We start from the raw sequence: 24,020 nt of genomic DNA on the forward strand, positions 1-24,020 counted from the left end.
AGAATTTATGAAATGAATGATCAGAAGCATTTGGCCTTTCTTGAGCCCCCTCCTGCAGCTATAATTATTTGTGATTAAACCTACTGACAGCCTGTAATTTAGACGTCACCAGCGATCGACACACTGGCCTTTAGTGAGAACAAACCACCACTGAACACTTTAACCCAGCGCTGCCTTTACATACTGTATAACTCCTGCATACGTTTGAGTTAAGAGGTTAGTTGATATGAAGAAATAACAAATCAAGATCCTCCTTTTGGCTGCCTGTTGTCTCCCCCTCTCCTCATACCTGAGCTGGCAGTTAGTAGATGTATTTGGCACCACAAGACAAGTTAACGTTTGTCAGAGTTTTTGTACTACACTTGCTTTGTTCTGTGTCCAGGTGCCTCTGTCATTATTTTTGGAAGCCGCCAGACTGTCTCCTTGCCTGTCTATCTACCTGTCTGCTCGCTAGCCAGCCCAACACCTACTTGCACCTACGGACCCCCTAGCCTGATATTTACCACGTTTATTTACCTAATTACTAGCCTGGACCACAGTTAAACTACTTACTAGTTGTGTTCTGCTCTTCGGTCCTAAGTAAAACTGTGACAAAATCTCTTTTTAACCAGTATTGATTGTGCTGTACAAATTAGATGAATGTGTAATAATGGGTTTCAGGTTCCTGTTACGTGCAACATCTGGAACATGTCTTTCTCATTTAAAACATATATTCTGTTTTAAATTGTTACTTGCTATGGCAACAGTCATAAACGGTGGTTTTCAGATTCAAGAAGGCGATGATATCATACTCTCAGATGGCAGCAAGCGTCAGTTTTTCCTATTGATTACACTGTACTTTGCCATGAAATATCCATCCATCCATTTTCTTCCGCTTATCCGAGGCCGGGTCACGTGGGCAGCAGTCTCAGCAGTGACTCCCAGACTTCCCTTACCCTAGACAAGTCCTGCAGCTCCTCTGGTGGGACCCCAAGCCGAGACACTAGCCTGGGAACGCCTGGGAGCCATGAAATACCCAAAAGGAAAATTTACAAATGTTGAAACTGATCATTTCCGTTAGTGACTAGAATCAAAAACCTACATTTTAACAATATTCATTTTAGCTGCCCCCATCTGTGTTATATATTATTGGCCTACAGAATGCTGCGGTGTGTTTTTTTTATTCTAGGGTAAATACGATAATCAGAACACAAGATATTTCAGTGCGACAATTGACAGCCTCAGACATTTTTTTTTCATAAAATATTAAAACCCACATCACCATTACAACATTTGGTTTTTCGTTTAAGAACATTTTAGTTGCACTTGTAAAAAAAAAAAAAAGTCTTTGTAGAGTCGTGTGCTTAATATATCATTATTTCACAATATCTTGGGATGTACACTAAAGGAAGGAATGAACTGAAAATAACTAAGGCCCAAGAGTTTAGAACTAAAAGATTTTACATTTTTAAAAACTTTCATTACTAAAACTTTCAATTCTTCCCTGAAAGTTACATTGACCCAAATCTATCAAGTGCAATGTGAAGTGAATGCCTTTTCAAAAAGACCAAAATGTTAACCTGGAAGTTCAGTCTGGTGTAAATGATACTGATAGATGGATGTCAACCCAAGTAGATGATATTTTCTTCTACCTTTAGAAACGGAAAAGACTGGTTCCCAAAGATGAATGGTGACATTTATTTGATTTGGGAGATATTACTGTTGGTACTGTCAAGAAATATAAATGGATATAGTGCTGCAATCCTATTTTACCACAAGTTCAATACACTGTGGATATAATGCTCCAATGGTGAAGGTGGAACGACAAACAGGTCAATCAGAATATATATCTGGACTTGTACGTTTCAACCCATGGGTTTCAGAGTCACAGTTGCCATAGAAATTAAGAATTCAAAACAAAAATGATATTGATAAGTCCTTGATGTCGCCTGTAACAAGACCAAGTAAACACTGGAATTCGACTATGCACGTTCTATGCTTCAACAACTATACGACAATACACTTTTATGCTAACCATGGCTTTGGCGTTTATATAAACAAACTTCCGTATTCATGATTTGAGAATGTTTTGCTCTTACACTTCTATCAAGGACATAAACAAGCCCATAGTCTATGCGTCATACATCCACTCGAATGCCATATTTCTCACAGCCACCTTCTCGTCTGCAGAGTTTTAAAGTGATGCTACTGCTGGTGAGTTATTAAAAATGAACTGCACAGTCTTTTGTCAGTTCTTCATAACTCTCATGTTTCAGCCCACATTACACTGTGCAGTAAAAGAAGACAATGCTTCAAAAATCCTTTCAAGATTTTCCCAGCTGTATTTTTCTACGCAATGTTTGACTGTACTGTTTCACTAGGTTGGCCATCAGGGCTGAACCAAATATCCAAAATATGAATATCCAAAATACAATAAAAACACACCTCAGTATCAATTATCCATATAAAAATCTAATGAAAGTGCTACTGAGATGTGAAAGTTTAAAATTTACACACATTTTTTTGCTACTAAGAAACACATGGAGTACAAAAGCTATTCATGTTTTATGATTTTCTAAAAGAATCTCATAATTTGATCTGAAAAGCATGTGTCCGTTTGCTTTGGTAATGTGAGAGAAAGAGTATTCCTGTCACGATAACAGCTCATGAAGTTCAATATGTTGCTGATATAACTATAGACGATAAACGATAATGTTGAAACTAATTTATGCTACTAACACAATAATCCATGAGAAGATTTAAACCACAAAAACTATTCTGAACTTATATATAAGCTGCAATAAATACATAGGAGAATGAAACACTTAAGTCAAGCATGCGCAGACCAATTTTTCTTGGCCCTCAAGCTTCCAGGTGAATTGGCCCATGTTACTTTAAACAGTACATTTCTGAAAATCTACTTACTGCCCATCTGAAATTTTGATTGTGTCCCATTGAGGATGTAGGCATAAAAAAAGGTCTAGTGATTCAGTCTAACTTAAAATAATAACACAGATTTTCACTGTATTGGTGACCCTTAATTAGTCCTCAGCTTTGTCTGTGTTTTTATATGTGGCCCTCAATGGGAAAAGTTTGGTTACCCCTGACTTAAGCTGTTAGTTTGCATCTGTAATGAGTCATGGAAGTTATTCATTCAACCTTTTACAGCTTAAATCTTATCATATAACCAAAAACTTCCCAGTAATGCAAAAAAATATATACGCACGATAAATATTGACACCAAATAAATTGGCTACACATTGAGGACACATTGCCAGACGAGCCATTAGCACAGTCGTTTGAGACCCTGAAAAGAAGGTGGGGCTGTGTTGAATTACTGTGACATTCCCTCACCTTAGCCAGCATAACTCAACAAAGGAAGCCACGAAGATGTCTGAATAGGATCCAGAGGACAGCATACAGTTTGATAAGAAGATCTTACTTTACTGGAGCTCTGTGTCAGAAGGCGAACAATCCAATGCTACGATTTACCAACCTGGTAAGGGTCACAGTTGAGCCTGTAAGTCCTGGACTCCCTGGCAGTTTTTTCATGATGGACAATCATCTTGCCAGATGGACTTGCCTTGAACATCAGACCCTAGCCCTACCATAACCCTGCTTTCATGATACAATCATTTTCAGCTCATGGTAGTGGTTTTCTGTTACTTGTGCAGAAGAACAATGGCTTAGCATTGATGTCCTTGCTGCTGCCAGGTGGACTCTATTCATGAGAGAAAGGTAAGTAAACTTGCCGAAACCTGCCTTTGATGGGTGTGAGGCAAAGTTGATGATCACTACACTACACTACATAAACCACATGCAAGAACCTCTTGTAAGCTACTTCACCAGAGTTAATTCTGATGAAATCTTTTGACACAATGGTTAGACTCAACTGTGAACCTTACCAGGTTGGAAAAGTGCAGTTGCACTCCTCGTTGGGGAATCGAACCCCAGTCTTCCGCATGACAGGCAGAGATACTGGCCACTATACTAACGAGGACTGGTACGGCTGGGAAGGACTGGAAATGATTCTAGAGCTTGGAAATCATGGTTCCACTGCTCATGGTAGTGGTTTTCTGTTGCTTGTGAAGAAGAACAAAAGATTAGCATTGATCTAATCATTGCTGCTCCCAGGTGGACACTATTTATGACAGAAAGGTAGGTGAACTTGCCTAAAACATTTGAGGGATGTAAGGCAATCTTAACAACCACTACTGCCAAGTACACAGCAAGGAGTCAACATTCCAGCCTGTGTTTCTGCCTGGTTTCAAACCAGGGACCTTTCGCATGTTAGGCGAATGTGATAACCACTACACTACAGAAACCGCATATGAGTCATTCATGTAAGTAAGTGTAGCACTACCATAATCCAGTTTTCAGGATAAAATCATGTTCAGCTCATGGTAGTGGTTTTCTGTTGCTTGTGAAGAAGAACAATGAATTAGCATTGATCTCAAGGTGCACTCTATTCATGACGGAAAGGTAGGACAACTTGCCAAAAACTGGACAACCACTACTGTCAAGTATTCAGCAAGCAGTCAACATATCAGCCTGTGTTTCTGCCTGGTTTCGAACCAGGTCCCTTTCACGTGTAAGGCGAACATGATAACCACTCCACTACAGCAAGTACAAAGAAGCACATTTATGCAAGTAACTTTAGCCCTACAGTAACCATAACCCTAGTTTTCACACCACCCTCAAGCATGAAATGATTTATCACTGATGCAATGTTGGATGGACTAATCCAACAATCTTACCTTTTGGATCACTCATTTCAGGACACAGAGTAGAGCTTTACGCATATACAGTGAGTACAGTGGGTGATTGGCAGGAGCTGGACTTGTTTATGTTGTGCCTGCAGATGTGACTGTGGCAGCTCTGAAGGGCAGGTCGCTCTCCTGTCTCCATGCGGGTCAGGTAGTGCGCTCCATTTCCTCACCTGTCAGCGCGACAAGCTAAACACAGGGCTTTTTGACATGGGCATTTTACATCGCTCATTCTCACTGACAAGTCCAATCCTATGCAGCTTTGACACGGTGTCACTCCCAGAGGACCCCCCTCTCATACAGGCCCAGTGCTGCGCATACAGGCAGAAAACAGGGTCTTCTGGTCCTGGGGTAGTGGTAGATAGAGTTCCTCCTGTGAATATATAGAGAGAGGAGTGTGTCACAATGATGGTGGTAGCAATGATTGTGTTTTGCAAGTTTGCTGTGAATTTATTGATAATTGCCAGCTTAAAGGCACAGCATGCAACTTTTCAGGTGGAGAGTCTGCTATGAGCTTGTCTCTGTGGAGATGCTCTTGCTTTGCCTGGAAAGATCCACAATATAGCATTAAATCTGCAGAATAGCAAGCCTTCTCACATGCTTGTCCAAGATTTTTTTTTCTTTTTTGGCAATAAAACATGCACGATTTACACATTTTATGCCATGCTGTAGAACATTTCAGGCAAGGAAATAACGCCACTGAAACAAGCAGGTGATGTTACACTGTGCTCCTTTAAGAGAGAATTGTGTCGTCACGTCTAGTGGTTTCAGAATTGCAAATTGTAAACCTAAATGAAGAGAGAGTAGCTTAAACACACAACTACATCAAGTACCCTTAGCAAGGTCCTGCAGTCCCAAAACCAAAATATCTTTTAAATTGGATAAAATCTGAAAAAATATGACATTGGAACATTTTGTCATAATCAGAAGTTTTGATTGCATTCCTGTTAGTTATTTATTTTGCTAGTATTTGGCTCAGTATGTACCTCAACAAGCTGCAGAAATGTTTAGACTTGGCCTTCTTTGCAGTAACATGGATGGAAATATAAATAAATACAATGGGTTTTACATGATAGCCGTCTAAATGCGCTGTGTGCTGGAGGTAAAGGATTTGATGTGAAAATCCAAAAGAATATTGATTTGAGAAAAAGGCCTCAACTCTAGAGACCCCCACAGCCTGATGTGTTTGGAGCAAAGCACGGGGTAAAACATCTGTATGCACACAGGAGCAGAGCAGTGTCTGAGTCACTTTGAGGTGTTTTATCAGCGCTGCTCTGTTCTTCACAACAAAACTCGCTTCTGGTTATAATGCACCTTTAGAAATACTTACTGTGGGCTCTCTTTTTCAGTACAATGGAACAGTTCAAACAGAGCCAAACTGTTGTCAAACTATTGTGAGGCAATTGATTTATGTTTCATACTTGTAACACGCTATAAGTAATTTACAGTGAATAAAAACAGAGACACATAAAGGCTTGATAAACTATACAATGGCTGTACTGTGGGAAATTCTGTTTAGGAAAACCAGTGTACAGTGACTTTGAAAGTTCATAAACTCACAATAGTAAAATAAAGAATAAAATAAAAATTGCATTCATATCAAAATACATAAAGATAGCGTGACTTTTCTGGTAGAGAGAACACCTCCAGGGCAAGTTGCAGGTCAGATCTGTGGATAGATGGCTCTGCTTAGAGTAGACATGCATGTAGAACCATACAACATTCTAGACAAAGAAATGGAATAATATCTCCTTGGAGACGAGAAGGTGCAAACAGTAAACATTCCATAATGCACATTTAATGACATGTGTCTTCTTCAACTACGCAGTCTGTACCCGCGTCTAAACCAATCAAAGACTAGAGTTTCAAGATTAACACAAGAAGCATTTGACTCTAAATTTTGACTATTTAATCTTCGTAACTTTCTTCTGACACTGTTTAGAATCCACTGTAAGATTATAGGCAGGAGCCAGGCTAGGTTATTAACATAGACTGTAAAAAGAAGTGGACTAAGACAGTGCAACATCACCCAAAGCGTTCAACTCCGATCAAATAAAACTCACCGGCTCTAGCAGTTAAAGGGGAGATTTTGGAGCAGAGTTCCATATTTGGAATTCCGACCACGAGTATCATAGCAACAAAAGACCCAATCCAGAGCGAGGCTGTTGACGCCCATTCCTGCCTGTTTCGTTTTTCGCTTTGCAAATGCTAGTATAAGCAACCTCGGCAAAAGAAAGCACCTGATTTGTCTGTCTTTAACGCTCATATCATGATTTACGGACACAATAGCAAAATTAAAATAACATGATCATGTAGAGTGGGTTAAAACAAATATTTTAAGACCAAAATGACAACAGTTATGGCGAGAGACTTTCTATTTGGAACGCAGCAGTTAGCAGGTTAGCTCTGTCCATTTATATATACAGTCTATGGTTGCTATCTACTCCACCATACACCACCACTGATCAGACAACTCAACAAAAAAGTTATGAATAAGGGCACTTTCAAAACCTGCACTTGTGATTTCAGATTTTGAGTAAGAAGCTCTTGTGAATGGAGCACCATAAGGAGAAGTTACATCATCAGAGTGGGAGGATGATGACCAGCCGCCGCGGGGGATCTCTATGTGCCTACATTCACAGTCTCCAATGTATGTGGCACATTTACGCAGAAACCATACATATAGGCAAATTAAAAAGTGTTGCATTGATCTTTAGCTGGTTTGTTTGTTTAATGAGTCACACTGTGCAGCAGAAAGAGCAGAGGGAGTCTGTGGGAGTGTTCCTTTCTCCTCTATAAATGTAGGCCCACTAAAGTTGTCATGGAAAATCAATCATGCATATGTTGAATAGAGAATGTATTCTGCCAATTCCTACAGTAGCAATTTTGGTAGTGCAATAATTAAATTATTTTCAAAGACTTGGACAACAAAAGACTGCAGCTGCCAAATATAAAATTAATCACAAACTATTTTTTCCAGACAGTTTTGTCACAGCATTTTTTTTTTTTTTTTGTAGCACAAAACCTCAGAGAGATTACAGATGCAAGTTTGCCAAATGAAGATAGTATATTTGAGGCGGCTTGTAGAATTGTTCCTATATATTTTAATTAGCAAAATGGCATATTAAAATGAGAACCAATGAACAATGTAAAAGTACTGGTAATGCTGTTAAGAAACCCTGTGTAATTTATTGAAGCCAATGGGAAATACATGATTTGTAACAACAGAAGTGTGAAATAAACATAGACTGTATAAAAAGTGCACTAAAGAAGTGTGATGTCATCCTGTAGTAAAGACTGACAGAGGGACCAAAGATACAGACTCGGGAAACAGTTCAATGGAGTTTATTTGCAGATACATGAATGTGAATGAAGGTAGACAGAGCAGACAGTTGGGAGCGATGTCGTAGGCAGTAGTCTTGAAGCAGGTTGTGGGTCGCAGGGCCAGAGGCTGGGGTGTTCGTACCAGACATGGAGAGCTGGGTCGGAGACGGAGGTGCAGAGTGGCTCCAAGGAATGGGATCACGGTGGATACACACAAAAAATCACATATCCTGCCACACCCATAGCATTCGGCTCCAATCAAATGAAGCTCATCAAGGCTAGCGGTTATTGCGGCGAATTTAGAGCCAAGTTCCATATTTGGAATTCCGACCACGAGTATCATAGCAACCAAAGAACCAATCTGGAGCGAGACCATTGAAGGTAACTGTCATGAGTCCAGTCTGTCCTTGTGTGTTCTGTGCTGTTTTCCCCCCCTCCCTTCTGTGTCTACGCCTGGAGCTGGGTGGAGATTCTGGCACCACCTCCTCACACCTGCGCCTCATCAAGCAATCACGCTTAAGAGGCTGAGGATTCTTACACTCGCCGCCAGATCGTCAGTGTATCCTTGTGGTACTCCCCGCACGGCTCAGTCTCGTTTTTTGTACTATGCTCTTTGTACCCACTTGGACTTTATTGTTTTTTGCCAGACTTTTGCCATCCGTGCACCGCTGCCTCCGATCCAGCTCACCTCATCCTGTGCCAAAACGCCCGCCGCCAACCCAGCCCTCCACCACTTGCTCCGCTAACCACCTTGCACATTTTATATTGTAAATAAACTCTGTTCAACTGTTTTTTCGAATCTGCATCTTTTGGTCTCTCCACCCGCACTGGTTTTGCAGGGAGCGGGTTCTTAGCAATACTGTCAATCAAACTCGTTGCTAACGCTAACGGGAGCAACCTCGGGGAAAAAGGAAGCTAATTTGTCTGTTATTAATGCTCATATCTTGATTTACAAACACGAGAGTGAAATAAAAATACCAGGATCATGTAGAGTGGGTTAATCCAAACATTTTAAGACATAAATGACGAGTCTGACAGCAGCAGTTACAAAGAGAGTGGCAAAAGTTTTCCGATGTAAAGTGAATTGGAGCCAGATTCGATGGAGCCGGATGTGCACCATGATCACTTCCTATTTGGAATGCACGGGTTAACACATTAGCTATGTCCATTTATATATACAGTCTATAGAAATCATAAAAAAAATCATGTTGGGTCATGTCTTGAGTTACGTGTACTGTACATGTAATGCTCTATACTTTGTTTCTCTGATATCTATAGAAACTCTCCTACATACCTCCCTCTTCGTAACACACATTTTTCAGCTCCCACACATTCTGTTTTCAATAAAGCAAATACTATTATTTCAAACAAGCACTATTTTCACAGTACCTAGATCGCAAAACCCAGATCGCAAAACAAACAACTCACAGCAAACAAATGCGTGTAGTACAAGACTGTAGGTAAATACTAATGTTTGAACTTTTAATGGTCTTTCTTTACTCTGCAGGTTTCTGTGGGATAGTGCTATTATGGACCTGACTGGCACTAGAGCCTCCATAACTCACCTCCTATGGGACAGAGGATCACGAAGGCCCCCCAGGTGTCCAGCTGGGGTGAGTGTAATGGCTGCCCGAATGGCACTCTTTGGGGGCATTCTGGGAGGCCTTATGTGTGACTTAGAGGGAGCAAATGGCCCTCTATTCCCCTGGCTAATAGCTGGAGCAGTGCCTGGTGTATGGAGAGAGAGAGGGACTGAAGGAATAAGGGAGAAATCAGTTGCCTTAGACGGAGGCATTAGTGAGGCTAAAACACTCAAGGGAAGATGAAGCTGTGGTAAAGTTTTGCTGCGAAGTTTTGCTGGTTGTTTGTTCACTTTGAGTTTGTGGGGAAAAGTAACCGAGTGTTTTGTTCTTGGCCTGATCTACACCGGCGTTTCTGATCAGGAACTGTGCACTTTGCCTGCAATTTTCTCCTATTACTGACCACTCCGTTCCCCCATTAACGTCCCTTTCAGTAGATACATGTCAGTATCCATCAAAGTGGATCATCATATATAAGCTTTCTGCCTATGTTGTTTGCTCAAGACAATGTGGAGTGACACTTAAAAATAATAGCCAGTGTGAAATTTCAAGATAAAGCCTCAAACATAAATTACATAGCTTTTTATAGATTTGAAATAATCATCTGAAATAATCATGTGAATGAGTCGGCTCTTTTGAAGGGTTCCTTAACGGCTTAAACGACTGGAACCGTATCTAATTTTTGAAAAGAGCCGAATCTTTTTTATACTGATTAACTTTGAAGCAACACAAGAATCAGCACAGAAGCAGTGAGAGATATGTGCACAAAAAACTCATTTGACATCATAATAACAGTTATTTTTTAATTATTATTATTGTGGTGAAATGTTTTATTTTGATTTTTAATAATTTCAAAGGCCAAACACACTCCCACTCTCAGTTTGAACCATTGAACCATAAATGAATCTGGGCCTTGGTGGAATCTCTCTGTCATTAGTTTATAGATAAAATAATTTCTCACATCAGCTTCTGTCATATAAATAAATAATAAAAGAGTGAGTCTTTTGAACACTTCTTTGAAATGAACGAATCCAAGAGATTCGGATCCCATAAAAGAGCCAAAAGTCTTTGCACAAGTGTTGGAACGCAAAGTATATATTTTAGTGCACGTCTATAAAAACTCAGAAATAATGAAAAGGTGAGTTATTCATTCCAGGTAATATTGGATGTTTAAGAATATGCTCACTGCTGTTCATTTATTTTATTTATTTGTATTTATTGGTTTGTTTCAAAGGGGGTAATGCACATTAGCAAATGTTTGTGTAAATGCACCAGCTGCTGTCTCTGTCTGAAGAGATAAATGACCTCTGTCTGAAGAGATAACTTATCTCATACAATGTCTGCTCTCTTATTGTCTGTATGTTTAAGCAGTTCACTTTGATCCATACAGTTACTTAGAAATGTTCATGAGCATATGTTGACTTACATAGTGTAATTTTGTTATGCTAGTGTTTTGTCTATATGTTTTTTAGATTATGGGGTAAATTTTAGACAATTGGCGGTCACCATACACTAGTCTATTCATAGGAAACAGTGATGGTAGAGATTTAAGAAAGTTATTCATCATTTTGGCTCTATTTATTCTCACACTGTAGCATCAGCTAATTTAAAACTTAAATGCACTGTACCAGATTTTTATTGTCTACGGTCCATAGTTATCTTATGCATTCTAATCATTCATTGCAATGAGTTCATAAGCTCCTTTCGCAACTCTCAGAAATCAAAGCTGATCAAAGTAGTTTTGTCGTGATGGTAAAGCCAACAACAACTATAATGTATGTATGCTAGAGTATTCTTCCTGATTATTGAACAGTAATGGTGATTTTACACTTGTCATGATTTAGTTCTGATTTGTCTTTTTCACACATCTGTCTAGACCAGAGGTGTCCAAACTTTTCTCAGTAGCCCTGTAGTGGAGATGCTAGATGCTATCGTCGCCAATAGAGCGCGGTTGTGGACTGTCCATTACTGTAACTCCGCAACCAATTGTGCTATCATTGTGAATTCAAACGGCGTCTCAAAGCAGAGGCATGGGGCTATTTAAATATTTACCGTCATTACGGTAATCTGCCTCCATTATCCCTCAAGGTGACGAATGAGAGCGTAGATACTGGTGGGGATTTTCCCAGTCATTTATTTGATGCGTCAAAGAAAAAATATGAAGGGATATGTAAAATAGAGGTAGTTGTGTGAAAAAATGCAGTACATTCTGATACTTCCTTTAACATGATTTTTATAGCTAAAAAAATAATAAAAGTCTATGCAAGCTATACTGGTCTATAGTGTGTGTCTTTAAAGGGTTAAGGGCCAGTTTGGGCATGCCTGGTCTAGACTGTCCTGAGTTATAAGCTCTTTTCGCAACTCTCAGAAATCAAAGCAGAGTTTTGCCGTGATGGTAAAGCTAACAACAACTGGCGTGCTAACATATACTTCCTGATTATCGGACAATAACGGTGCATTCACACTTGTCATGATTTACTCTTGATTTGAGCCTAGATTAGACTTGGTGTAGACTTGGTTTGCTCCTGTTCGAGTTCTGGGTTTAGTTCCAGTTTATGTGCAAATGTGAATGTACCCTATAATGCTTTATAATTAGATGCAGACTGCACATAAAAGAGCTGCTGACATGATATATCTGTTCTGGGACCTTTAAGTTGTTATTTTTTATTTAAATAAATCACTGGAATAGGTCAAATGTATTATTACCATTGTTTGACGTGAGTTTCACACGTCTGTCTACACTGTGCCTTCAGTGAGCTTTGCTGCAGTATTAACCTCTAAATCTTCCTATATATTAAACTATTCTACATCCTATTTCTGGCACCACATACTGAAAAGAAAACCTTATTCACATGTGCAAATAGACATTCCAGTTAATCTGCGCTCACACCGGATGATGATATTTCTTACACCTGCATGTGTAATGAGGGACGATCTTATTAAAGCAGATAATCCATATTACTGCTGTAATTCCTCTGACTATCAAATCCTATGGTTATTAATTTGTAGGTAATTCTTAGAGGGCAACAGTTTCCCCTAGGCACCGGCTGCACTGTATTAAAAGTATTAAACGTATCGGTGCTTGTCAGGGAGAAAGTGGGTTCTGTGTCACTGGCGGCTATAAGAGTTTTTGTCTGATTAAAAGAGATTCATCTAATATGCCGGAGCAAAGATGGTGAATGGGGAGTGAGGGCTGCTGATGTGCTGAGGCCTGCCTTCTCCCTCTAGCATATACTTCTATATTGGAATAGGCGATGGATCATTAGGCACGGTGTGGGGAAAGCCAAGCTAGATCACCAAATAGGATTTCATTACATTTTCCTCTGTCTTAATTAGATCAGGGGTGGTAGAGACTAATGTTATTTTGAATAATAGAAAATCCTGACAGGAAATTAACTGGTGGGCTAATTTGATGAACATGAGATAGGTGGGAACAGAAAATGTACCTTTGAAAAATAATGGTCAGTAATGAGCTGATAAATTGGTTAAAAATAATCTTGTTAGTTTAATATGTAGCGATATGGTGGGGATTGTGGAGATTTGTTATCAACAGAATTTACGAAAATAGAGTAAGTGAAGACATAGTGTTGTATAGTTCCACCTTCAAGGCACTCAAAGCACACAGACATTCTTACACCGGTGTACGCAAACACTGGGGGTGAGGTGGGCTAAGTGTCTTGCCCAAGGACACAATGATAGTGAGTGGGTCTGACTGCTCTACTCTGATATTTACATCAAGAGTGAGATTCGAACCACCAACTTTCGGATCAATTGACAAACACTCTACCAACTGAGATACTGTTCAAAATTTTTGGACTGGGACGCTCATTTTCATGTTAAGTTGTCTTTTTTTTTTAACAGAGTCTTGACCCAGTGGAGTCATCTGTTTTTTCTCAGTTATAGATACGTTTAATGCCCTACTGTGGAACATTCCAGGCAGAGCAATAATATCTCCATGGAGATTAGTAGATGGCAGACCCTCCCCAGAAAATTCACCTAAAGTGCCATTAAACAATGAAACAAACCTAGGGATGAATGTCTAACAAAGAAATAAAGCATGTTTTAAATGCAAACTACCAAAAGTTGAATAATGTTTTTAATCTTAATTCTTAAAGCAGGCCTATTATGCAAAGTTGACTTTTCAGAGGATTTAACCATGTTGTAGCAGTTTCCTCTTCTCATTTACCCTCTCAAAGTTGTTTTTGGAGTGATTCGTGCATGCCTGAGCAATCTTTAATTGCTTATTTTCAAGACGCCATATTGCAGATCAACCCCCGTTTTCACCGCCACTGGCATGCGCCCATAGGTCTGTACTTACTTTGTTCCCTAACTTTATTTTCTTAATCAGTAATATGCATGTGCTTCAGCAGTATGATGTAGGAATTTTGGTAATTAAAAAAGAAAAAATCCACTGCTCACTAGCATAATGGCTACACGGCTCTTCGTTGTGATGACATTTACGGCGACGTCAGATCCCATTGGACACTGCCATTTTCTTACGTGGGAGACAGCTGACTTATTTCTTGTATTAAGTAGTTTTAGATGAATATTGCAATTTAAAATGTGTAAATTATAATATATTGATGCATGGGTGTCATAGATTATAGCGATATGGCAGACACAAGCACAATAGGCCTTCTTTAAACCTTAGATCTTGTCGAACAGTTGCATATTTAAGCCAGCTGCAGATGAAACACTCCACTTCAGATTTACTTCCTTGATTGTGACACCCGAATAAACGCAGCATAATAAAAGCTTCTGGAGAGCAGTATCTTTTAAAATATAGTACGGCTGGACCTGTGAGCTCATCTGGTTTATTGTGCACTCTGTCACTGCAGCCCTGGGAACGTTTTTATTCCCTCTGTCTCCACTCGGCTCATAAGCACTCAACATGTGCTACTTTGTCATTCCCCTGGTTATATGTGACATCATCAGCATAGGACGATCTTTTAACAAATCAAAATCCCACGTAGCACTTTATTTCTCACCCCAACCAGACCCCAGATTGGATTCCTGTGTACACAGTTTCACTATCTATGAAATATTTTCATTTCAACTGTTTAGTGCATATATACTGTAACACTGTAAGCTGACAGGTGTTGAAGACCCAAAAGTAAACCAAGACATATTTATTAAGGACACAGGAAACAAAGGTAAGAGTTCAGTGCTTTTTTTTAATTTATTTTTTATAACTTTTTAAAACATTCTGGTTCTTCTTTGATGATTTTCTTTTTAAAGATGGGGAAAAATAACCCTTAACAAAAGCCATTCCCAAAAAAATCTATGTAACAAAGAAAAAGATCATGATGAGCTGGTGAATGTAATAAGGATGGCAGCACTGTCCCTACCCTAACCAAAAAACAACCCATAAATTATCCCCACACAAAATAAAGAGTGAAAACAGGACGTCCGGACTCACCAGGTCAAACAAAAAGAAACTAGGCGAACAAAAGCTAAGGATCCAGCATAGATGTGCCAGCAGGGAGCAGTGCTGGGCTCAGACGCACAGGGGAATGAGCTGAAACCGACGGACAGCGGCGACCAGAGAGCTGAGCACACTGGGCTCGTGCTATTTAAAAGCTCCTGAGGATGGAACAAAAAAGATCAGGAGCAAGACTACAAAAAATAATACTTTACTAAATATATACAAAACTGGGCATACATTCTAAGTCAACTAAAATATATATATATGGAGCGGCATCACCAAGTGGCAGGCATAGTGTACAGAAACATCTGTGCACAGTATGGACTGGAAACCCCGAGGTCAAGGTGGGAACCAAAGGTAGTGGAGAATGATCGAGCCAAGATCCTGTGGGACTTCCAGATACAGACTGACAGAATGGTGATGGCGAACCAACCGGACATTGTGTTGGTGGATAAACAACAGAGCAAAGCCGTTGTGATGGACATCTCACCAAGTACCAAGTGATGGGAACATCAGAAAAAAGGAACATGAGAAACTAGAAAAATACCAGGGGCTCAAAGAAGAGCTGGAGAAGGCCTGGAAGGTGAAGGCATCAGTGGTGCCCGTGGTCATCAGTGCACTCGGGGCAGTGATCCCCAAACTGGAGGAGTGGCTACAGCAGATTCCAGGAAAAACATCAGACATCTCAGTCCAGAAAAGTGCAGTACTAGGAACAGCAAAGATACTGCACAGAACCATATATATATATATATATATATATATATATATATATATATATATATATATATATATATATATATATAAACATATACACACACACATACACACACAGTGGAGAAAAAGTGCCCCAACATAAGAACAGGACACACTGTCATGGCTAATGCATTAGGATTTCCAGCCTCCAACTGCTGGGAAATGAAAACAATAAAATGGAGCTTGCAATAAAGTCCAAGTAAGTGATTCCATGGGAGGGCTGCTGATATTTGAACTCAGTATAGGCACAAATAAACACAGCCCTAGTCTTAAGATGCCTCTATATATGCACCCCCTGAACTGAACCTTGTATTAGTGTTCACAAGTAAATGAGTTTGTTTTTCAACACATAGTCATAAGTAATGGACATAATCATAGTGTTTTTAAAGCAGACATTATTTTAAAAAAAAGAGTTTTTAACCATGTTATTGTTGTTTCCTCTTCTCATTTCCCCTTTCAGAGTTGTATTTGGAGTGATTTGTGCATATCTGAGCAATCTTTAATTGCTTATTTTCAAGAAGCCATATTGCTGATCAACTTCTTTTTTCACCATCCCAGTATACGCCCACTTCTCTGTACTTACTTCATTCTCCAATTTTAGTTTCTTAAACGGTGATACACGTAGGATACACAGTGGCGGGAAGTAATTCTGGTACAAATGAAAAAAATAAAAATAAAAATCCACTGCTCTCCAGCATAATCTGCAGCTATCTATCGAAGGTGCCGACTCTTTGATGTGGTGATGTTTGCGGTTACGTCAGCTCCCACTGGGCACCGCAGCATTTTAACACAGAAGTCAGATTATAACTGTATAACAGACACAAGCCCAATATGTCTTCTTTAATTAACTGGGCATATTTGTGTATATTCCTCACTGGTTAGAACAGACATGGATATAAGTGGATATAAGTAAGAACTCAAAAGTGCACATATGTACATTTTATGGTTAGGAATCCACCATCTGCTTGTATCCGTTGCTTTGGCTTTAGTGTTCCACAGTATGACATTAAACTTGTAAACTAACATGTAATTTAACAAACGCAAGGTAGATGTTTTTTATTGCTTTTTTTGTTTATCACAGGTTTGACTTTTAACTTGACCTGGTAGTGTGACCTGTATATATCCATGGATATAAATAAGTTTAATGCCATACTGTGGCAAATTCCAGGCAAAACAACATTGCCATGAGATCAACTGAATGTGTATACCCTCCCCCAGAAAAGTTACATAGTGACATTTTTATTTATTGCGCTGATGTTTTTAATTTTAAAGGGCCCATATTATGTTATATTCTCATCTATGTTATAATGCTGTTTCCTCATCAAAAACATACCCGGAGTTGTGTGTTGATAAAGGGTTACTCAAACATGTCTGAATGAAAGAAAACACAACTCCATTTAAAAAAAAAAAAAAAAATGTCTTTATGTAACTATGCACCAACATGACTGAAAGCTCACAGAGTCCTTTGTGCGTAATACTGGACCTTTAAATAACTCCTACTCTTGCTACTATCAGTCTAACTTAAATAGCTACAACTGCTACTATTACCACTTTGTGAATACACTGAATGCAACATCTATTGACAAGCATTTGGTGTTGAAGGGCAAATCACTGATGCATAGAGCTTTGAGTTCAGCTTATCTTTGCTTTTTAGTTTGAGCATAGAAAAACATAATGTGCAAAAACATGATACTGGGATATCAGAGCGAGCAATCCCTGTTCTGTGAGGCAGAAATGTAGAGAAACAGCCAGCCCATGTTCTCATTTGAAGCGTGCAGTTTATCCTCTCTGTTCACATATCTGAGCATCTCAGCCGCTTTGATGTGGAAAATAAATGTATAAATGTGACATTGTTGTGAAGTTGTGGGCATCTGTAAGCCCTCCTGCTACAGAAGTGGAATCTTATAGTGTTTATCATATCCCCCTGTCATTTGTCACCAAGTTGTTTGAAAATCATAAGAATAAATGTTGACAACTTCTGACACAACAGAGCACGACAGAATTAAATATAACTTATGTGGAAACATCTACAAAGACGAGTTGTAAAAGACAGCCTTCATTGTTTCCAGATACAGATCATTATTAGTGTGCAACCTAACGGCACATCAGAGAAGACTCATTCTCATTTTAACAAGAGCTGACTTTGTTTTTCCTCCTGTGAAGAACATCAGACTTTGAGACAATGTTTAGATCAGTGCTAAGCTTCTGTGTTTTTCTAGTTTATTTGATCACAGTGAAATTCCCTATCCATAATTTCCCACGGAAAATCTTGTTAAAAATATGACCATAACTGCCGGGTGCAAGCTGCTAAACCGGGGTGGGCAAACTACGGCCCGTGGGCCACATACGGCCCGCTGAGCTTATAAATCCGGCCCACCGAACATGACCAAATTATGGTGTGCTTTAGCTACATCAATTTTGTATTATTCTCTTATCAGCCCTTCTGAAAAAAATAAAAATAAAATGCTTATCAAAGAAAAGAAAAGTGAATAATGAGTGCTGAGTGTTTAATACGGCAACAAAATAATTTTTCACCGAAGTTCGATCAAAGTACCAAGGTACGTTTTTTGCTGGCATTCAAATTAGCAAAAGCTAGGAAGCCTTTCTCTAAAGGCGACTTTTTAAAATAATGTATCTGGAAAACAATTTGTACAATGGGCCTTGTATATTCATGCTTTGCTACATGTTACAGGCCAAAACTATATGAAACCCAGTGTGGCCCATTTGTGCAAAAATTTGCCGACTCCTTGCTTAACTCTTAGTCAATACAGTGCTACACATTAGATATATTTTCAACAACTTAAAGCACAAACCTCCATCAAAGCATTGGCCCAAAATTACTGCATTTAGTTCATACCATAGACTGTATAAAGAAGTGGACTAAGTGAGAGTGATGTCACCCATAGCTTTCAGCTCCAGTCAAATGAAGCTCATCAAGGCTAGTAGTTATATGTTATTAATGTTCATATCTTGATGTACAGACACAATAGTGAAATAAAAATACCAGGATCATGTGGAGCGGGTTAATACGAACATTTTAAGACTGAAAGGACGAGCCTGACAGAAGCAGTTACGGAGAGAGAGGACAGTTTTTCAGTGGAATATGAATTGGAGTTGATGGAGCTAGAAGCACGCCCATGCTCACTTCCTCTTTGGCATTCGGCATTTATATATACAGCCTATAGTTCAAACTGAGCTCACAGATTCTTTAGTTGCGCTAGAATTAATCCATTTGATGAACTATAAGGTTAATTTTTAGCTTCTCAAAATGTTTTAACCCACTGTACAATGTTCTGTCAATCTACAATGTAATTACAGCCAACGTTTAATTACACTGATATAGCCAGTACTTGGATTTGATAAGAAACTAAAGAGAACTTACTTTTCCCATAACACTGTCTTGTTCCCTGATAAATTCCCTCAGTCACAATAACTCATAATTGATAGCCAGTGCACTTTCTTTTAATTGTGTGCTGTACTGATAAGCACGCAGGAGGAATTTGCTCCTTGATGAAGTGTGGACATATCGCGCCTTAGAGGAAGCAGAAGTATTAATTTCACAGTCTGCGTCCCCCGTAGGAGCAGTTTATGAACTGTATTTGTGAGAATGGAGAGGAGGGGCAGTCAGGAGAGAGGATAATTACACCTTAGCTCAGTAATAGATACGTGAGTTCAGATAGACAAGATGACGCAGTTTGACAAGTCAAACTCACAAAGATTAGCCGAGGTACTGCAAGTAGAAGAATTGTTGTTTTGTATGTCTAATCACAGAAAGTTACAATAGTGCAAGTGTATAACTTTGGATCCTGAAGAAATAAAAAATTGTCTAGGTAGGTGTCTGTATTAAATATATAAAGGTCCTATATTATGCAAAATTAACTCTTGTGAGCTTTAAGCCATGTTACGATGTTATTACCTCATTAAAACATAACTGAAGTGTTTTGTTTCATTCACACATGTTTGAGTAACCCTTTATTTTTATCGGTCTACATCTCCAAAGCTCAAAATGCTCTGTTCCACATTGTGATGTCATGAGAGGGTTGTTTTCAAGTTAACAGCTACCTTTTACCTTTTGTTTAGTAGAGATCAAGGGCTGAAATAACCCAAATGATTGTAGGTGTATGGAGTTTAAAACACAGTAGAGGACTTCCTGTATTATGCATAAGTCCTATCTAGAAAACAGGGAGTACTTTGTTGAAATTGGAAAATGTGTCTCAGATAAAATGTCCCTGACCTGTGGGATGCCCCGGGGGTCAATTCTAGGACCCCTGTTGTTCAACCTCTACACTCTGCCGTTTGGCCAGTTAATACACAGCAATAATGGTTCCTACAACAACTATGCAGATGACACTCAGATCTATGTCTCACTGGCAGCAGGTGAATATGGACCAGTGAATTCACTCTGCCACTGCATCCAACAGATCACTGTGTGGATGCAAAACAACTTTCTTGAACTTTAACAGCCACATCACTACTGTACTCACTGGTCTCTCCAAACGAGCATCAAGACAGCTGCAGTACATCCAGAACGCTGCTGCTAGGGTCCTGACTAGAACCAGGAAGTATGAGCACATATGTCCTCTCCTCAGGTCTCTGCACTGGCTCCTGTGGCTCAGAGAATAGACTTTAAAGCAGCTTTGCTTGTGTGCATGTCTCTCCATGGCCAAGCACCAAAGTAGATCTCCAACATGTTAGTGCCAACCATCTCGTACTCTGGGGACTTCAGGGACCGGCCTCCTGCTGGTGCAAGACTAAACATGGGGAATCAGCATTTCAGTTTTATGCAGCTAAAACCCAAAACAGTCTTCCTGAAGATGTGAGACAGGCCTCTACTTTGACAAGCCTCAAACCAGTTCTGTTTAGTTGTGCAGACGACTGAAAGGTTTTTATTCTCCACTCTTCTGTTTTAATGGTATTTTTATGATGATTATTTGTGATTATTTATGTTTTGATATGTGTGATTTTAATGTCTTTCATATTCTGTAAAGCACTTTGAATTACTTTGTTACGAATTGTGCTATACAAATAAACTTGCCTTGCCTTAGTACATGACATCACAAGGTGGAACAGAGTATTTGCATTTTTAGGTGTTCTTATCTCAAATAGAAGAGGATTTGTGTGTTAAACATGTGTGAGTGAAACGAAACTCCAAGTATGTTTCTGATAAGGAAACAACATTATAACATAGATTAGAAAATAGTATAACAGAGGCCCTTTAATACTTCAGATTCATACTATCACCATATAAAAGTGTTCATTCAGTCTAATACTTCTTCTATATATTCTTTAGTTTTCTACATCAGTGCCATTGTTTCTAACGCACTGTGACAACCCATTGCCCTCACAGCTGCAATAAATTGATTTTATTCCACACTTCTGGTGAGGTCCTGGTCAATAGTGTTGAAAAGAGGCTGAAAATATATCTTGGCCGATCCTGTACTCTCCCCTCTCTTGTTTCAGTTCCTTTTACTGTTCCTTTAATAATGGCGAGATACAATCATCCAAAGGGCTCTCCACTGCTCTCTATCACTCAGCATGGATTATTAATGGATGCACAGGGGAGGTATGTCATTCCGACAGCCACATATGGGTTTAAGAACACAAGTCTTCCCTCCATTATACTCCCGATGCTAACGATAGCTAAAACTAAACAAACAGGCAAAATGAAGCAACAATAGCAAGCTGTAGGGTAGGACATTATCTCTGCATTATAATGTGCTTTTGTTTCAGATACATTTCTCTTGTACATTGATACATATTAAAACAAAGATTAGCTTTATTTCACTGTATTTTTTCATACATCTAAGGGTTGATGTTCTCATTGTATCCTGACAATTACATCACATTCTGACTCGACTCCTTAGAGAAGAACTAATAATAATAATAATAATAATAATAATAATAATAATAATAATAATAATAATAATAATAATAATAATAATAATAATAATAATAATAATAATAATAATAATAATGCATAGGATTTATATTTGAACAGGGAAAAAGAGAGTGAAAAATGAGAGTCTGGCTGCTCTCACTAGGCCTGTATAAATAAAGATAAATAAAAATGAAAAATAAATATAGCACTCTTTGGACACCCTAAGCCACTTTACACTGCATCATCTATTATCTGTATCTTGTCCTGCAACTTTTCTTGAATGACAGAGGCTATCATTGTGAATTGTGGCTTATTTACTTGGCATTTATAAAGATTCCTTTTTTGCACTGTCCAATAATGACTATAATTATGCCTTTGATTTATATAGTGGCTTTCAAGACCCACTTCACATCACATCAGCACTTGCTTCCATCTATATTCCATAAATGATGAAAGAACTAGCAGGGACTAGACATTTAAAAGCTCATTTATGTCACAGCCTACTTTGTCTATTGAACTGTTCTATAAAACAAGGGTGTAAATGGGGTTCTAGGGATGCAGCTTCAGACTGGAATACGGCGTAACCATCCAATCCTGCTGGCTGGTGGGCGCCTGTGTCACCCTGTAAAGGTCAATGAATCAGATTGAAACTCTAATAGCCCTTATCATGAACAGTGACTCGCAGCTCGTCCAGCTCTGGCCCAGAATGAAAAATGATATCTATATTATAGGAAAAAGGTCGGGATAATGAAGCCTCACTGTTCAGTGCAAGTGTGTAACCACAGTGACACAGTCCCTGTAAAGGACAGACGTGTATCTGTCATGAGTGAGTGTGATTATGCCACACAGTACTATAGCAGTGATCCGCAGTGTGGGACAAGATAGAGGCACAAAGGTTGTACTTTACAGTGCAGCAATGTACTTCCTTTAACTACTATCAAATATTGGAACTAAATGACACCATTGAGGTTGGGACCTTTTCACAAAAGTTTCGGTTTAATCATTGTCGCTAAATCCCCTTTTTAAAGTTAAGGTACACTTTATTGTCCCCATGGGAAAATTGGTCCTCAGCATTTGAGTCCTTCGTAAAAGCCATTAGGTTGCAGTGGGCAGCTGCCGACACCACCTGGGGACCCATTTCCAGATTTTGGCACTACCTTACCTGGAGGACTGTGCATGGTTTGGGGGAACAGGAGTGTCAGAGGAAATCACCCAGACACTGGAAGAATCATGTAAACTCCAGCGGCCTGGCCTCCGAGTGTCAAACACAACCTTCTTACTGTGAAGCATAAGTGCTAGTCACTCAGCCACTTCTCTTAGACAAAAATACACAGGTTGGTGGTTTGGTCCCAGCTGCCACAGAATAATGCTGCTGTTGTGTCCTTGGGCTAGGCACTTAATCCACCGTCTGCATACACTGGCATATGAATGTGCGTGTGAATAGGTAAATGGTTCTGTGATATAAAGCTTTGAGAGTCTTTAAGGTAGAAAAGCCCTATACAAATGTCCATTTAGTATGTGTCTCCAGAATGTCCAAGCTTTCCCTGGGTTTTTTCTATACCTGTCAAATACCCATTTAGGTCGATGTCAGAACCTTGAGAATGTATATGCACCCATACTTTAACTAACAATGGTCAAACATGAGCCACATGGTTCACACATTATTACAGTGTACATGACCTCCTTCACCTACAGCACTCCTCAAACCTGTCGTCTTCCATTTCCCTTTATACACCAATTGATCTTGTTCTTTTGTCTCGTTTTCTCACAGCTGCCACTGCTCTGCCACGAGACTGTGTTTAATTAGAATGACTGACGAATTGTCTTCTGTCCCGAAACAGAAAAGACCCATACAGTGTGAGAAAATGTAGTGGCAGGAGAGCGGAGGACAGGGCAGAGAGAGAGGGAACTGGACCAGTGGAACAGTGTGTATATTTGGACTGCAGACCGCTTGAAACACTCCAGAATCCTGATTTGTTATGAAGTGCATCTGTTGTGCTACAGTGCATGTGGATTTGGGAAGACTGCTCATTTTCGCTGACTTTTACAGTGCTAAAGGTCAATTTGATGACTCATTGGAAAGCAGCCATATTTATATAAGCCTTAGAAGAGATTTAAATAAGCGACCAAGCGCTTTACTGCTGTGTTATTAAAATGTCAACAAATACATTTGCAGTATCACAGAAATGTATATATAAAACATCACAACATCTCATTCCAAGATGACTGTGATTAAATGGGTACTATAATCATAATGCTTGTGTTGAAGGGCAGTATTATAGGAAATCTCACTTTCACAGTTTTAATGTTTCAGC

The 24,020-nt window shown here is 39.2% G+C and overlaps 1 non-coding gene across 1 annotated transcript; it reads right to left on the reverse strand.

The window, feature by feature from the left end:
- Positions 1-4,231: 4,231 nt before the first annotated feature.
- On the reverse strand, positions 4,232-4,304 carry trnav-aac (transfer RNA valine (anticodon AAC)). Its single transcript has one exon. It is a non-coding gene; the product is annotated as a tRNA-Val (tRNA).
- Between the last annotated feature and the right edge of the window lie 19,716 nt (positions 4,305-24,020).

The sequence above is a fragment of the Periophthalmus magnuspinnatus genome, chromosome 21 (assembly GCF_009829125.3).
Source record: "Periophthalmus magnuspinnatus isolate fPerMag1 chromosome 21, fPerMag1.2.pri, whole genome shotgun sequence".
Lineage (NCBI taxonomy): Eukaryota > Metazoa > Chordata > Actinopteri > Gobiiformes > Gobiidae > Periophthalmus > Periophthalmus magnuspinnatus.